We start from the raw sequence: 12,207 nt of genomic DNA on the forward strand, positions 1-12,207 counted from the left end.
GAGGCAGGAAATACAGCAGGAAGTGACACGCAGGACAGCCTTATAAGGAAAAACCAGGAAGGGGGAGAGAAGCCCCACAGAGATGATGACAAAGGGTCCTGTTTTATGAGGAGGGAGAGGAGTTCGGACAAAGCCCAATACTTGACTGGGCGCACGGGATAATGGAGCGGCGACTGGCCGGCATCGGAATGCAGAACTGCGGGGGGGGGGGGGGGGGGGCTTCTGAAGAACGCAGCTCATCTCTCTGCTGGGGGGCTGGAATGCGTCTGCCTCATCTTCCTGATTAATGAGCAATTAGCTGTCTGACGCAATCAAAGATCAGCCCAGAGCGCGTTATCTGTAGAGAGCACGCGCGGGCGTCACGATGTGATATAGAAGGGTTATGAAGTAGTCAAAGCAGACTGCCTGTGTCACCCTGGTGGCTGTGAGTGAGTGATAGTGTATGAGGGAGTGTGAGCGAAAGGGAGTGTGAGAGAAAGGGAGTGTGAGAGAAAGGGAGTGAGAGAGAAAGGGAGTGAGAGAGTATGTGAGTGAGAGTGACAGAATGTGAGTGAGAGTGACAGAATGTGAGTGTGAGAAATAGTGTAGGAGGGGGGAGTGTGTGTGTGTTAGAGTGCAAGTGAGAGTGAGTGTGCGTACTTACACTGGGTGTCTCATAATGTAGGACAGCCGAATGGCCTGTGTCTCTGTGCAAGTAACTTTTCTACGGAAGGGTCAGTAGTGGGTCTCTCTTTCTTTCCAGTCTCTCTCATTTTAACCGGCGCACTGTCCCGGTGCTTCTGTGGGTGTCTAGATGTGTCTGTGTGGTTCTAGCTGTATGTCGAGCCAGGAATGAGAGCAGCATGGCAGATTTTTAAGGCCGAATTAAGGTATACAAGGATTTTGGGCGCAGTCCTCTATGCACCTCAACAGGGTGTGGCAGAACTTTAGACCTAGCCATACCTTGAATCCATCACACGTAGCCTGTGGTCAACCGGCCTTACTGAAAAATGATGCCCCACCCAGTTTCAAGTTTGAGAAGTACCACTTACAGTTTCAAGTAGGAGGGCCAACTCACCAAAACAAGGAAAAAGACTGCACTGTTGTAGTCTATGTTGCCACCCAGGTGGCACAAGACTCCCCAGACCTACTAAAACTTCTTGCTAAGAATTTTCCAATGTTAGGTTCCACTAGGCAGATAAATAATTCGACTCACTCTTATTTCTACAAACAAAAACGTTACGCTAATTTCCTCTTGCAAAATTGCCCCCCCAAAAAAGAGGAAAAGATAGCCAACCGGCCTACAGAAGCGCTGCACACTAAAGACTATGTGGGAAACCTTATCAGATATGAGACCTAATGCTCGTGACGGTGCTGGCGTACCAGCAACTTGGAACACTTTATGGTTAGAACGGTTTACTCGATGCTCATAATCATTGAAAGTTTGGAAAATGTTAATCATTTCACTAAAAACAGTTGTTTGAGAGGGCAAGGGTAGCTGCATTAGTTAATGTTTGCACTGTTACAATACGTAGGGCACTTGAACTTAAAGCTGCAGGCCCACTGGTCATCTAGACCAGGGTGGAACAAGGAGATGTGCCTGCCGATTCTTAGGCCCGGATTAAGAGTTTGACAGTCTTCTTGTAGGACCGCCACCAAGCCCGTGGTGAACCCACCCGCTGGTTTTAGAACTGAATCCAGGGCTGGGGGTGCAGCAGAGGCATCACAGCGGTGGGTATGTTTGACTCATAGGAGAGCCTAAACAGCAAACTGTCAACGTGAGCGCCTCCAGCACATCCGTGCACAATGGTTCATGCACCACTTCGTGCATGCCAGACAGTGCACAGACTACAGCACTTCTTCGGGGGCGGGTGGGGGACACAAATCATGTGCCCCCCGCACGCACTCCCATGGGCAGATCTGCACGCACCCCATGGGGGTACATGCCAGGGGCCCTTTCCCATGGCTTTCCGCCAATCATTTCATGGCCGGGTCCACTCCATCAAATGCTTGGTGGAAAGGCAGGTCTGAATCTGCTCAGGCACCGCCGTGCTTCCAGTCTGCTCCCCCCACCGTCACCACAGGATCCTGGAGGCGGCAGCGGTCTTGTGGCGGTCCCACTTCAATCATCGCAATACAGCAGTTGGGCCGCTATGCGCATAATACAGCCCTTACTCTAATTTGTAATGCCCATCGCCTCATCAATGTCAATCAATAAACAGGTAAAATTTACAAAAACTATTTCCTACCATATTTTCAGAAATGCTGGGAAAGTCACTAAGGTTACAGTCAGCTGTACAGACAGTTACCTACTTACTGGTGGTGAGAATTGGCATTAGAATCCAAATCAAACCCTCAATGGAAAAGTTAAGGGAAAAGTATTCACTCGTTTATATTTGCCTCCACTGTTCCTGGAGCAAGTAACTGTTTGGAATGTGTCCAGCAGCTGCGGGAGTTGATCAACTGGCCACAACAATTCTGTCCCTTGCTTGAATAAAAAAAAAAAAAAAAAAAAAAAAGGGTAAACCAGTCATTGGGAAACCTGCATCAGTACACCCAATACAAGAACTACCTGACAAAATAGACCATCACGTAAAGGATCTCAAAGAGTGTTGTCTAAAGCTAGGTAAGTAAACAAGGTAAATCATATCTTCATGTAACTGAGAAGCAGGGAAAACTAAACTGCAGAAGTGCACAAATGTTGCAAAATGGTAGTGCATCTGGTTACCATAGATGTAGAGTCCCGAGTCGACTGCAGTACTGTATGAAGTTCCATTCACAAAGTCTTACTTAGTAGATTGTGCAGCTTCCACATGTCTGTGTTGGCCCTGCTACAGCCAGCAATCTTCAGAGATTTAGAGGGGACTGATCAGGTTGCCAATGGGGACTTGGTCTCACAGATGAACGGAGAGACCATTTTTAGGTCTCGGCTAGCGAAGGCTGCGCTTGCGCAGTCTCGCTCGTCGATTTAATGACTTGGAGAAGAGGGGCTTGAACCCGCCCCTCTTCTCCCCTGTTCTCCATTGGCTGGCCTCTTGAATGCTGGCCAGCCATTGGAGAAGAGGTCCGTCATTCCGATTAGGCCCCGTCCTTTTCGAATCGAGGGGCGTGTTTTTTGCAAGAAGTTTAATTATCGCCGGCCGTCCCCTTTTTCCGCTGGTGGGCGTGTTTTTTTGTTTTCACTCTTTCTATGGTCATTTCGTGTGTTGCTGTGAGGCGAAGGATTCCTGAGTTGGCTGGTAAGCGATTTTTTTATTTTTATTAATGTATGTTTGTTTTCTTGCTTTGGATTTAACTTTGTCTTGGTTTCTTTGTTACAGGGCTTCCCCGTTGTTTCCCTGGTTTGTTTCTCTCACTTTCGACATCACCGCTCTTCCTCTGACCACAGTGCAGTCTGGGAGTGTAAGCTTACGTGCGGCCATTTTGTGGCTCCTTGCTGGTGGCTGCGTCTTGTCTGCTCTGTGTTTGCCCCTTTTCTGCAGTACTCGGTCCTCGGCGCGTGGACGACATGGGGCGGAAGAATAAGAAGCAGCTCAAGCCTTGGTGCTGGTATCCTTTGTTCGGTGCACGCGGCAGTAGAGGATGACGCAGGGTTGGTCGCGTTTGGGGACGAATATTGGGCAGGGAATTTACTTGTGTGTGAGGGGCAGCGTTGCGGAATGGAGGCACAGTGTTTGATGAGGGAAGGTCTCTTTGTTTTAAGGTTAAGAAGGGTCGCCGCGTTTAGCAGACTGCTCAGTGTAAGCTGGGTGTACTTCCCGGTAGCAGCGAGTATGGAACTTGGAGTATGACTGTTTAGGGTCTTCGTGGTTGCAGGAACATTGTGGGTGTTAAGGAGGTGATAGCTTAAGGTGTGACCTGGTGAAAGGAGCAGAAACTGTGTAAGAATGCTGCGGGTGTTGTAAGTTGTGGTCTCGCGGTGCTTTGTAGATTGGGAACCTTGTTATGTTGGTATTAGTTTGCTGGGTGGAAGGTGTTGGTCTCGAGATAGTTCGTTTTACCGTATGTTCTCCAAACACCCTTTATTTTGCTGTTCTCGGCCAATTTAAGCGTATCTGTGAAATACGCGAACTCCATACACATACACACACACATACACACCCATGTTAATATTGTTCACTTTCTTGGTACTCCAACACTGCCATGTTCTCTTCAGGGTACTCTTGACAAGCCCTTCGCCCTTGCTGGTGTTAAGAATTCCCCCTACCCTGCCCAATCCTTGGTGGCTTTCTCCGACTACTTTAATTTCACCGACTTCTGGGCAGAACCCTTCCTAGCATCGGAAATTTATAATCTGTTATGCACACCCAATTTTGTACAGTATGTCCCCGTACCCAGCCCTAAAAGGATAATGTGTGTTAGTTGGATGCAAGAAAAGGACTTGGTATATGTGTAAGAAACTAAAAGGTTCTAGAGCAGGCTGCGGGCTTTGTGTTTTTTATGTGGTTCTTGGATGCAAGGTACGGGAAGTCTCGCAGGGTGCAAGAAGCGGGATTAGATTCGGGTGTTGGACAGAGGAAAGTGCTTTCCTGTGCGAGTAGTGCATGTGGCGCTGCTGTAGCTTAGTAATTGTTGAAATTTGGGCCTGCTGTGTTGTGCGCCCCTTAGTTTCGAGATGCGAGAATGTATTTACCTAAATATGGCAGCGTACGTCACGTAGTTAACATTACATTTGAGACAGTTAATGGACCCAATTAATACCGTAGTGCTGTTGGTGCAAGATGGTACCTGCAAGGACACTTGACTTATGCAACAGTAAAGGAGCCAATTATGTTGCAGGATTGACTAAATTATGGAGCACACGGCGGCACATTATGCTGCATAATTTGGTGCATTTTGTGATGGTATTGCTTCATTAGTTTGTCATTTTTGCATGTTAATACTGCATGGACAAAGGTTTTACACCACTAGTACCAGTTTAAAACGTGAGTACAGCCATAAGCAACAGAGACCAGTCAACGTTTGAAAAGGGCCATCCAATGTGCAGCAACAGTTGCCACAGCTTTTTTTTCTAGTAACTTTTGACCAGTTTCAGCTAGAACCTACATTTCTGCTGAACTCTGCAGATTGTGCAACAGATGATGCGTTGTGGCATAGGAGGTAAACACATAATTGTGCAGGAAACTGCACTGCCGCAGAATCGTATAATTAGTGGCCCTGGGTACCAGCCCTTTCCACCAATATTTGCATTGACATTGTGGAGCAAACATATATGGGATACATCTTTTGATATTTGTCCCATGTATGACTTGCATGTATAACTAGGGTTTCCATTTTTATGGTTTTTTTTTCCATTTCTACATATTTGTTTTTGCTAATGGTATATACATTTATCCATATTTGGGTTTTGTGAAGAAATGATGTTGAAACTAGTATATTTCCACATTTATGTAACCAATAAATGTGCCTTCATGCTTGAACTCCTGGTGAGTTTTAATATGTCCACCCACAGATGATACATCAATGCACATATGAAAACATGAAAATGTTAGTATCAAGGTTGTGCATATCTACTAAAAATTACTTTTTTAACCCCTTACCTGTCAATCTGCACAGCTAATGGCCAAGCAGTCATGATGGACGGTAGTTGTAATCACTCAAAATAATCAGTTTTCTGTTTTTATCCCCATTTAAAAATGGTTTTCTGTCTGTATCTGCAAAAATTCGAAATTAGGGAGCCTTGGGTATAAAGTAACAGGAGATCAGGGACCCCTTTTCCTGAGGTTAGATAAACAGTTAATAGAGCAGGGGTTAAAGTAGTTTTTGCTCAGCAATATTTGTTTCTAGTTCGTCTGCTGAACTGGTTTTGTACTTATTTTGTTACTTGGAGTCTTTGTAATTTGGCAGTCTTGTCTAGTGTCCCAGAGAATTTTATTTTTGCTGTAAAAAAATCACTTTAGCCTAATCTACATTGCATGTCCTTTAGTATAGAAAATAGTCAGCTGTAATATGTATACTGGTGACGTTTCTGTAGCCTGTATGGGGATTCAGTCTTGGTTAAGGTGTCTGATTATAAGTCTATTGTTAGAATGCATGTTGTGTGATGACCTGAGCTTTTGCCTAAAAAGTGATACCTAGTGTCTCTTCTGCCTCCACACTTTGTGCCTTCACTCCTTAAATTCAGCTACGCTGATAGCTGGTGAGTACTGCATCAGCAAGGCCTGCAATTCGATTAAACTCGAACTGCGGCTGCCTGACTAGGCAGAGATATGTTGGCTACCCACAGTGTCCTACCTCTGGTTTGTGAAGGCCAAAGAGGCAGATAAGCTGGCAGAACATCAGGTACCATTCGATTGCTTGCTCTGGGTCTTTTAAGATCTGTGACGCGTGGGGGAACTGTGAAAGCAAGAGCTTTCTTTAGTGATATAACAGTAGTGGACTAACGGTTGGCGTAGACCTGTGACCAAGTGGGAGTGAGGGCACATGTTTTCACTTGATCTGTTCACTGATCTTCACCATGTAGAGAAACTGCATTGTTATTTACAATGTCAATAGCTGAATCAGTAGGTGGCTCTGTGTGTGGGTGCAAATGCAATAGGTCTCGCATTTGAGAGTGATTAAGCTATTGGCATTGTAAATAACAATGCCGTTTCTTTAAATGTTTTAAAAACAAAACAAAAATAATGTCATGAGCAATGCCAATAGCTCTAACTTTACCAATGCCGAGACCATTGCATTGTAAATGCTTGTTCTAAGATCCTGTAGGTTATAGATTACTTAAAGAGAAAAGAGAAGGACAGATGGCTTTAGGACTTCAAATTATGTCTAGGGTTCTAGCTCCAAGAATAACATTGAAGGCTGGCATGTATCGCTTCGAGTTCAAAAACAAAAAGTCTGGTTTCAGTGCGGTCATACCTCTGTAGTGAGCAACTGGCAGTCACTAGTGCCTACCTCAAAGTGAAACTAAACTTTGAGATATCCCAGGAAAGGTTTGCAGCATCAAGACAATTTCTTGGGTTGGCTGATCCCAATCTATTTACAAGTCGCCAAACGGTGAAGACAAGGGTCTACTGAGCACCAGCCTTAGTAACAGGGAAACCTCTTCTGTCAAGCTAATGCTGTTTGTTGCACAGGGAGTATGCTTACAGAGATTAATCATAGGTCCAATGCTCGATAAAAAGGTCCCACCCCGTAACCCTGCACAAAAACACAAGGGAAAGAAGCCATAAAAATAAGGCAGGCTGCAAAGATTTCTCGTAGTATTTGAACAAGAGAGGATTGATTGGCTCTTGGTGGTGGTGTTGGTGAACTAATCCAATTAAGGTGGGAGACGAAAATAGAAAGAGGCAGTGATAACAGGAATGGAGAGTTATGAAAAAACAATGCCATTTCACAACCAAGAAGGTAGAAAATGTTCTAAACAAGGACATAGTTTTAAAACATTTTATATGAATTTTAACCACAAATCTCCCCCATTGGGTACATGCCAAGCATATAAATGAGGAACAATCACGACAATATACAAGAAAATAAAGAAAACATGACATTGGAAATCAAAATATAAATATCGACCCGACCACACAGTCCCAGAGACCCCACCACCCCAAACACCATGCTAATCAGTCCCATGCAACACATCTCTCCATCCAAGGACCATGGACAAGCCAGGAAGGGTGCAGCACAATCCCCCAGTATTCTAGCCAATCCTTCCAGATCTTATGACGTTTCTGGGGGTAGCCTCTAGCCAGATATATAGGGTGCTCAAAATCCATCCAGTGATCCAGTCCTGTGGCCCATTTACCAACAGGTGGGGCCTTCCAAGATTGTGCGATGTCTCTCTTGGCAATCATCGGGCGCAGGCAGAGTAGTGCCCTCTGTAACCTATTCCCCCTCCAAATCATCCGTGAGATGTAGGAGGATCAATTTCAGGTCTCTAGGGATTTACCAACCCAATACAGATTCCAGGATGCGTAACACTCCATTCCAATAAAGCGAAAGAGTGGGACAGTGCCAGAACATGTGCATTAAATCGCCATCAGGGTCTTCGCAGCGCAAACAGCTCTCCATCGCTATTAACCCCATACTAAATAAACATGATCTAGTGAAATAAGTATGTTGTAATAGACTGACTTGAATCAAGCGGAACTGAGAAGCTATCACCGCCTATCTGGGGCAGCCACCGCCTCAATCTAGCCCTCGTCCTCCAACGGCCCTATAGTCGCTCCCAAAATGCCCTCACCCACACCACTGGATTAGGTTGGTTAGAAAGTAGAGTCTGATAAATAGAGGATCATTTATGTTCTGTGATATAAGTGAGTCGGATCTTAGCTTCCAAGGTAGAGAACTCTGGTACGGCTGAGACAGATTGTAGGAAGGGACCCAACGCATGCTGGAGTTGAAGGTATAGGAAAAATTGTGTGGTGCAGCAGAAGCTCCACCTGAAGGTCCTGAAAGTACTTCAGGAATCTATTATGGAGCACATCTCCCAGAAAGGAGATGCCTATGGTGTCCCAGGCCGAGAACACCTGGAGGGCCACAACTTAAGAAAGCAGTCACCACCCACATCGAAGTCTCCAAGGTAAGCCTACCAGCACACGCCATGGACATTGCTGTGTCTACCAAAATCTTCAGCACTACTTTCGTAGCGCATGGTAAGGTAGGCGGGATATTTCCCTCAAAGCAAATAAGAGGGGGGGGGGGGGGGGCTGCTACGACCCATGATCCACCCCTCAGTTGCATTGGCCGAATACTCAAACCACCAGTCATTCACAATTAAAATGTGCCTAGCCCTAATAGTAGAGGAGGATGTAGGGAGAAGATATACCCACGTTGAAGGTACATCTTCTCCCATCATTTTATCAAGGGAAATCTGACGGACTCTCCCGTTCCACAGCAAGTGGCGGATTAAAGAGTTAACCTTAGTAAAGAAGGTCCGGTGCACCTGGAACAGGAAATTTTGGAGCCGATAGAGCAGTCTAGGCAGGGAAACCATCACAAAGATGGCCGAATGACCCAGTAGGGATGGCGGTAGGGAGGACCAAAATTTGATGTCTTAAGAGAGATCGACAAGCTGGGGCTGAAGGTTAGAAAAGTACGCCCTTCGGCCATTCTTGGGAACAAAGACTCCCAGGTATTTAAAACCCAGCCGAAGCCTCCACAGTCCAGGTGCCGAAGACAAAAAGAGAGATAAGGTGTATGAAGGACTTAGTTTGGTTCATAAGAAGACTGCAGTAAGAGTCGAACACCTGAAGGATCTGTAGAGTCTGGGGTCCTGTCTCCTTTTGATTATCCAAGAACAAAAAGACATCGCCATAAAGGGAAATCCTCATTTCCAGAGACCACTAAAACCCAAGAAACAAGGCATCCACCAGCACCCATGCCGCCAAGGGATCTATGGCCAAGGCATATAATAAAGGGGAGATGGGAAATCACTGTTGGGTGCCTCTCTATGGGGGAACCGATGGGACAACGCCCTCCAACACGTACCTACGCCAGGAGGTCTGTGTAGAGGAGGCACACAAACCCGATAAATTTAGGCAGCAAAATTCAGGTGGATAACCATTGGGGCCCGGTGCCTTGCCTGCTTAAAGTTAAAGGGCAGCCCTGAGCTCTTCACACGTGACCTCTACCTCTAGGGCATCGTGTTCCAGTAGGATGAGGAGACGTGGTATGGGTACGTCCGCCAAAAATTGACAAAGTTTTGCCCAAAGCCTAGCAGGATAAGACCTGTAAAGATTCTCGTAGTAGGACGCAAACATATTTGCTTTGTTTTCACTACCCTTTACACGGGAACAGTCATCAGATTCAAGGTACGCAACGGGCGCACCAGTGGTCCACAGGGTGCAGAGCCAATGCAGTATTTTAATGGCCTTATCCCCCCGCCCTCCATTGGCATATGCAGCAATGGGTGGCCAACCATGTCTCACGAGCTTCCCAAGTGAGTTCTTGTTCAAGCAAAGTTTGTGTGTGGAGAGAGTCACGTAGGAGCGCTTCCTCTATTGTTACTACATATTGTTGGTCAAGATCTAGCAAACATGGCGGCTCAAGACCCTCTACCTTCCTTCGAGCGCGCTCGCTGCCCCTGGCAGTAGCTAATGAGGTCCCCCCGCAAGGTGTCTTTAAAGGCCTCCCAAAGGGTTCCAGCAGACACACAGACTCCTGATTCTCACGCAGAAATAGCTGGCTCATGTCCTGACATTTGTCCCAAAACTCATCTCCCTGGAGCCACCAGCATTTCAGCCGCCATCACCCCTGAGCGGGTCTGACCCCACGCCAGGTCTAGCATCACCGGCGAGTGGTCCGAGAGGCCCCTCACCAGGATACACACAGCAAGCATACAATGGCCAGCGTGTTGATGTAGGAGAAAATGATCCAGACGGGAAAAGGATTTATGGACCCCAGAGTAAAAGGTATATCTGCAAGCAGACAGGTGGTGGGCTAGCCATATGTCAAGTAGGGAGACGTCGTAAAGAAAGGTGGAGAGTGAGGTATGCAGTCTCCAGCCGCCGTGGGGCAGAAGAGCGATCTAAGTCAAGGTCGCCCACCTCATTGAGGTCATCCGCTAAAATCAACAGAACAGGTAGCTTCAGAAGGAGGTCACCCAACTTCTCTAGGAAGTCGGAGATTAGAGGAGTGGGGTGTATACACATGTCACAGAGATTGGAGAACCCAGTATAGTGCCCGCAAATACCACGAATCAGCCGAGATTGTGGTGCCACACCCTGGACACCACCAGGAGAACGCGATGATGGATCAGGACGGCTGTGCCACATGAGTCCCAGTGGAAACCAGAGTGATATGCCTGGGAATATTCCTTACGGAACACAAACAGGCAGTTGTTCCCCATGAGATGAGTTTCCTGTAGCATGAGGAGATGTTATGTTATATAATCTTATAGAGCACACTAAGCACGCTGATATTACCTTAAGTTCCAATGCACGCACATGTTGCCATATCAGTCAGATTTTTAGAAGCGGTGGCTAGGCTCCATTATACCCTAGGAAAGAGCCAAGTTTTAAGCTTCTTTCTAAAATGTACAAGATCTTCTGTTTGTTCAAGATTGGACGGAAGTTCATTCTATAGCCTAGTGGCTACAGAACTAAATGCTCATCCTCCGAGCCTTTTCTTCCTGAATCTGGGTGTGCTCGCCAGTTTGGCTGCTGATGAACGAAGGCTTGTGGTCGGGACATACCAGGTAAATTTACTCTGAAGTGGTCTAGGCCCGAGTCCATGTAAAGCCTTAAAAACGATAGAGAGATTTGAACTGTATTCTCTGCATAACTGGCAGCCAGTGAAGGTCTTTAAGGGACAATGATGCAGATGACCTAAGCTGTCTCTTTAGAGCTAGCTTCACAGCTATTGTCTGAATTCTTTGAAGCTTCTTTATCAAAGAATTTGGAGCACCCAGTAGCAGAGTGTTGCAATAGTCTAGCCGACTCGCGATAACACTTCTCACCACCAGTGCTCTGTCTGAAATCAGTAGCATTGGAAGTATTTTCTGTAATGCTCCGATGAGAGAAAAACAGGTTCCAACTGTTTTATTCACTTGGGTATCTAGACTCAGTTTATCATCAAATATCACCCCTTGATTACGCAGCAGGGGAGGGACTTTATTTGCTGTACAGTACAGAATTTGTTTTATCCCCGTTGAACTGAAAGGAGTTGTCTCTAAGCCAACTTGCACTTCTTTGCATACACCCATGGAATCTGTCCAGCGATACTGATTGATTTCCTTCAAGAGAAAAAAATAGTTGTGTATCATCCGCATAGTTCAATAATTCAATTCCGTAAGATGTGATAATAGGAATCAGTGGGCCCAGATATATGTTAAATAAGATTGGACTAATCACAGAGCCCTGGGGGCACAGTGCTGGATAGAGCCATATTTAGATAAAAAAGGAGGTAAAGCCACTGCCTGTTGCCTATCAGACAAGTATGAATGAAACCATTTCAGTGCCACTCCATCTATCCCAATATCCATAAGTCTATTACAGAAGGATTTTGTTATTGACCTTGTCGAATGAGGCTGACATATCTAATAGGACCAGTAGAACTGATTCACCTGTGTCTGCTCACATTCTGAGTTCATCCAGGACTGTTACTAAAGCAGTTTCTGTTCCATGAACTGGGCAAAAACCAAATTGTACATCTTCTAACTTATGGTTTGGAGAGCTCGCTCACTATTTTAAATATAGTTCTGGCACTACTAGCCGCCTTTAAAATAGTGTTCGGTAATACTCAGCTTTTGCCTTAGCGATTGTCCCTTTATAGATGCCCAGTGCTGCCCTC

At 45.9% G+C, this 12,207-nt stretch overlaps 1 protein-coding gene across 5 annotated transcripts in view; it reads right to left on the bottom strand.

Moving 5' to 3' along the window:
• Nucleotides 1-12,207, bottom strand: part of LIMA1 (LIM domain and actin binding 1) — a 230,770-nt gene that overhangs the window by 57,716 nt on the left and 160,847 nt on the right. The window lies entirely within an intron of this gene.

This window comes from Triturus cristatus, chromosome 4_1 (assembly GCF_964204655.1).
Source record: "Triturus cristatus chromosome 4_1, aTriCri1.1, whole genome shotgun sequence".
Classification (NCBI taxonomy): Eukaryota; Metazoa; Chordata; class Amphibia; order Caudata; family Salamandridae; genus Triturus; species Triturus cristatus.